We start from the raw sequence: 6,167 nt of genomic DNA, 5'->3' as shown, positions 1-6,167 counted from the left end.
TTACTTTACTGGCATCCCCAAGTGCTTAATGAGTTAGAAAATAATGGTGATAGCTTTAAACTTCCCTAAATGTAAACATAAGTAAAAATTTTAAAGTTTTATTTTAATGAAAATATTTAAGTATATCTCTTGATATTGGAACTAAGAACTTGAACAACAGTAACAAGAACCACCTTCATGCTGTGTTTTCTTTCTGAAATAAAAGCAATTGATATTTTTTTCTCTGAGTTGATCCCCCTCCCCCACCAGCCTCTCATCTTGCATACTAATCTCTATCTCTATTCATTTTACGTTTGAACTTGAAAAAAATGTGATTAAGGCTCCTGAAAAGATAGTAAATTTAAACATTATTTACTTTGTATATAAAAAATATGTTACATGTTTTATGTTGCTATATGATATACACTTAACACACTGAGACCTCTAGCATATTTGAAGCCTTTATATATCTTCCATATGAATTTCTCAGATATAGAAATTCGTTACTTTTACTAAAACAAACAAACGAAAATAATTAGGTAAAATTGAAGACTGATTATTCCATTATAAAGATTTTCTTGAATTTTCAAAGATTTATTCAGTGATTTGTATTCTTTTCTAGCATACTTTCAATGTTCTTTTCTTGGCTGAAATTGGGCTTTCTGTTTTTGTTAGTTTTTAACTATCCTCACTCAGCCCAGTTTCTTGGATTGTTGTTGTTTTCCTACTGAAACATCAGGCTTTTTTTTTCCCTCTTTTTTTGGACTCTTCATTTTTCTTTGTTTATAGGAGAAGATGCTATGGATGTGGAAAATTAATCTTTGGCATCATAACTCTATGCCACACTCTAAGGCATACGAGACTGACTTTAGTATTTACTTCATATAGTAAAGATGGGGGAGTCTTCTTATTTTGATTATGCCTCCACATTTTGATGAAACTTTCACTTGATGCTGTAACAATATGATGCTCTGGTACTTCAAAGATGAATATGTCTTTTATTCTGTTTTTATGAGTCTTAAATTCACAGACCAATTTTAGTGAATCACGGTCAAACAACTTTACAACTTCTTAATCTACAACCACAGCAAGTGTGAAATCAGAAATAAATGAAACAGAAGAAATTCTCTTTCCATTGACGATGGTACCACTAATGGATGAAGTTTTAAGTTGGTAGATATCTATCTTGTTTATTATGACAAATATATATTTCTCTCTCTGACGGGACTATTGAATTATGTGAGCATTTTGTTTTATATTTTTGATGACTGCAGATCTTCCTTCAATATGATTCCATGTTTGTAATGTCTTGTCTATTACCATCTTTGACTTCTCTGTGATTTCATCAGTTGTGGGTACTTCCAGGTGAGGAAATTTCCTCTGTTATTCAGGTTGTCATCTTCTCTGCAATTTCTTATCATCATCAACAAACATTTATTAAGTGCTTATTATGAGCCAGACACTGTGCTAAGCACTATTTAAAATATTTAGTATTTTATTTTCCCCTAATTACATGTAAAAACAATTTTTAACATTTGTTTTTAAATTTTTGAGATGCAAATACTCTCCCTCCCTCCCTGCTCCCCTCATTGAGAAGGTAAACACTTTGATATAGGTTATACCTATGTAGTCATACAAAACATATTTCCATATTAGTCATGTTGTAAAAGAAAACATAGACAAAAAACCCCCAAGAAAAATAAAAAAGTAAAAAGTATGCTTCAATCTGTATTCAGACTCCATCAGTTCTTTCTCTGGGGATGGACAGCATTTTTCATCCTAAGTCCTTCAGAGTTGTCTTGAATCATTGTATTGCTGAGAATAGCTAAATCATTCACAGCTGATCATCATATAATATTGTTGTTACTGTGTACAATGTTCACCTGGTTCTACTCATTTCACTTCCAAGTTTTTCTGAAAGCATCCTGCTCATCATTTCTTATAGCACAATAGTATTTTATCACAATCATATACCTTAACTTGTCCAGTCATTCCCCAGTTGATGGGCATCCCCTCAATTTCCAATTCGTTGACACCAGAAAAGAGCTGGCTAAGCATTATTGATACAAAGAAAGATAAATACCCAGTTTCTGCCCTCGAGAAGCTCACATTCTAATGGGTCAGAAGACATGCAAACAACTGTGAGCATATAAAGTATAAAAGGGAAGCCATATCAGACAGAAGGAACTGGGATAGGAGCTGGGGTTAGGTACATGGGAAAGGTCCCTTGCTTAGAAGGTGGGACTTGAGCTGAGTCTTGAAGAAAACCAGGAGCCATAGTTGAGGAAGAAGAACCTTTCAGACATGGGAGACAGCCAGGGAAAAAACACAGAACTGTGTTGCCTAAAGCATTGAGAGGTTAAGTAACTTGTCCAGAGTTATATAGACAAATGTCATACACACCATAGATGTTGTAGAGCAGAATAAAAAAAATATATATATATCTGAGAAGAATTTGAAAGACTCTCAAGCCATTGGGTCCAATAGGAAAATTTAGCACAAGAGGGTTGGGGTTCTCTCAATTAACAAATCTGATGGAACAAACACAGATGATTCTAAAGAGAAAGAAAAAAGATATCTCAAAGAGAATGATGTGGCTACAAAGGGAACTCACTGGTGATAACATATTTCTTTAAAATGCATATGCAAGATGGAAGCAAATTAAAGTAAAAACTGAATGTGAATGCAATACAGTGGCACACATTCTTGTAAGAACACTTTCATGGAGGTTAGCCATTTTAACTAAATTGGAGACAAGAGAAGGAACAAGAAAGAAATAGGATTACTAATTGAGGTGGATAGAATAGTAAATATGGACAGCAAAGGAAAGAAAGAACTACCCAATTACTATTTTGCTTCTGTATTCTTTACCAAAAATAGTGTCTTTTGGATTAGGAAGGAAGGAGAACATTGAAATCCAAAAATAACTAAGTAAGTAATCACCTAGCTGTCTTCAAAGGGTTTAAGTTCCCAGGACTAGGTGAACAATAATCCTGGGGAAGTTGCGGAACTTGAAGAGTTTCTCTCTACTCACAAGAGATCTTAGTTCAGGCTTTCATCCAGTCTCACCTGGACTATTACATAGCTTTCTAATTGGTTTCCCTGCCTTCAATCTCTCCCTTCTCTCTCCTTCACTCCCCATAAAGCTTGTCAAATGGATGTTCCTAAATCACAAGTCTGATGACGCTACTACACTTCTCAAGAAGGACCAGTGGCTCCCTCTTACCTCTAGGGGGAAAATACAGTCTTTCTTCAAAACTTCCTTCATAATCTGGTGCAACTCTAACTATTGGCTTATTGGTCATTAGTGTACTTCATCACTATCCCTCCACCTCCATCAACATAAGATATTTGTAAAGTGCTCAGAATAATGCCTGGCATATAGTAAGCACTTAATAAATGCTTGTTCCTTCTTTACTTCCCATCACAGGCTTAGCCCTGAGCAGTGAGAGTTTCCTATAGCTATATGGCTCTGGACTTGACCATGCAGCCCCCAAGGCTACCCTCCTCCAATCAGATCCTTTAGCTCTCACTCTGGAGCAATGCTTTGCTGATTTGAGAGAGCTCTTCGTACTTAGCTGTTCCAGAGCTGACCAGGCTGTCCCTCGACCAATGTTTTCGGTCATACTGCTATGTAAGTGCCTCCTTTCCTCCCTTCTTTCTACCTCTTGATCAGAGAACAATAATCAAATCAACACTATCATTTCTGGAAAAGATGCATCATTCCTCTGACTTCCAGACAACAACTCTCCTTTCTGACCACCACTTTCCAACGTGTGTTATCTTCTTTTGTTAGAATGTTAGTTACTCAAGAGTAGGAGCTGTGTTGTGCTTCTTATATTTGTGTCCTTACTGTTTAGCATTGTACCTGATGCATAGTAAGGCCTAGACAAATACATTTTCATTTATTCATTCATTCATTTGTGTCCTTTATGTTCCAGCCAAACTAATCTATGTGCTGTGTCCATATATGACAGTGCCACCAAAGGGTTTCCTATATCTCTTTCTGACTGGTTGTTCAACCCCTTTACTGTCTCTGAACTGAGAGGTCATTAAGCTGTCACTGCCATGGCTGCATCCAAGATCCAATGCTGGCACTGCCACTGTGTGTATTTCTGGGTTGTCCTACAATCTGGTGTCACAGATCTCTGCCACCAACCTCCTAAATTGTCTTAGGCTGGAAAGCTGTCTCACCTGCCTTTTTTTTTTTTTTTTTTTGGCTCTGCTGCTCCAGAATTCAGTTTGAGGTATAATTTTAAAGTTGTTTGGAGGGTAATGTTGGGAGAGTTCAGCTAAGTTAGTCTGTAATCTTGCCCCTGCCCCTCTGCAGACCAGATCTCAGGGATGTGGTATTGACTAGGTACTTCTTTCAACACTTGGACAACACTGGCAGCACCTAATTTAAATCAGCCTCTCGGTTACATCTTTAGTATTTCAATGTGAAGTGGTATGCTCAAGGGAATACTGTGAATGGCCACTACACAACTCAGCTTGTATCATTTCCCTGCCCCCTCTTCAGTTCTCACAAATGGTGCCACATTAAGCCATTGTCAGCTATATTTTTAATAAACTTATTAGATTAGCCTTATGTGAAGAGTGGGAACTCAGGAATAGGGAACATATTTATTAAAAAAAAAACCTTGGTCTTAGATTCAGAAGACATAGGTTTTAATCTGATCAGATTAAAACCTATGTCTTCTGAATCTAAGACCAAGGTTTTTTTTTTAGCAAGTATTTTAATTAATGTCTCTTATCCAACCCCCATCATTGAGCAAATATTTTAAATCCTGAAATATAAAGATCTTAATATACAGATTCATAGTCTGACAAAAAAGTCCCACATTAGTTTGTCCCACATTAAATTCCTCACTGAAATGAGTGGTAGGTTTCATCTTTAATCTTTTGGTCTGATAGTTTATCATTCATTGATCAAAATTCCATAGTCTTTAAAAGCTGGTTTTCTCTATAATGTTATCATTTCATGAATTTTTCTTCTAGTTCTTCTCTCTTTGCTCTGAATCAGCTTATAGAAATCTTCCCAGTATCCTCTGAAACTGTTAATTTCATTATGTCTTTCAGCTTTGACTGAAATATAGACGCTTTAAATATTTAAATACACATAGATGCTTTGCCTCTTTCTTTGATTTCTTTGGGGTGTAAGTCTAGTGCTAATATAAATGGATCATAGCTAGGATTTATATAGTGCTTTACACTTTGCAAAGCGCTTTACAAATATTAACTCAATTTAAACTGTTAAGTGCTATATATAATGCTAGTTATTAAAACATAGGTCTGGACAAACCGATGAGCAGTAACCTAGATAACATTCTTTTTGCTCTTATCTCTGTGGCACAGATGAGTACAATTTGTGGTCTATTTAACCCCTGGCTACACTGTTTTTTAAATAGCAAAATTGAATGAGTGGGATTGAAGCTGAATGGGGCTGAGAGGGTAGAGAAAGTAGGTGCTTGGAATATAGAAGAAGGAGTAGTAGAAACAATGAGTATTGTAAATTTTGTTTTAAAGTGTGGGAGATGGCATGTGAGGGGGATGTATTTGAACATGAAAACTGAATTAAATAGGCATAAAGGTTCATTTAACTAGGTAGAACTGTTTCTATAAAAAGTGTTAGGCCTCTGAAAGAAATGTTTGTGGCATGTGGCCTTTGTAAATTTTCATCTTAGTTTGGAACAAAGGCAAAATTGGTGGATAGGAAGGCTGACATATCCCAACCTCACCTTTTGGAAGAGGCCTATGAAATACTGTGGAACATTTTCAATGCCACTACTGTTTTATAAATTGTGGTTGTTGGCCTTTATGAATAGTTGTTAACATATTCTGATGCATATATTTGAAAGAACATCAACTAAATTAGAAAAGTGAATTTTTAAAATCTTTTCTTACTAATGGCTTAAAACAATTTAACAGTGACTCTTTTTTTGTTTCATCAATATGTGCCATTAGCATAATTTTTTCTTCTCCACACCATCACTTCTCTCTTTTTTGTTGAAGGGATAAGAATTTCATTAAGGGTTAAGACAGATTTATTTTAAAGCCTGGACATGTGGGATTTAAAATGAAATACATCTGTCTCAGGATTATTAAACTACTGCATAACCTTTGAAATCTGATGTATTAAGGTGGGTTTGCTCAGTAATAATCCATATCTCATTATCTAAGCTCTACAA

General features: G+C 35.5%; 1 pseudogene; it reads right to left on the bottom strand.

Moving 5' to 3' along the window:
- Positions 1-597: 597 nt before the first annotated feature.
- Positions 598-1,302, bottom strand: LOC114053865 (annotated as a pseudogene).
- Between the last annotated feature and the right edge of the window lie 4,865 nt (positions 1,303-6,167).

This window comes from Vombatus ursinus, unplaced genomic scaffold, assembly GCF_900497805.2.
Source record: "Vombatus ursinus unplaced genomic scaffold, bare-nosed wombat genome assembly UNPS02014812.1, whole genome shotgun sequence".
Taxonomy (NCBI): Eukaryota; Metazoa; Chordata; class Mammalia; order Diprotodontia; family Vombatidae; genus Vombatus; species Vombatus ursinus.
This window is presented reverse-complemented; position numbering and strand designations above follow the sequence as displayed.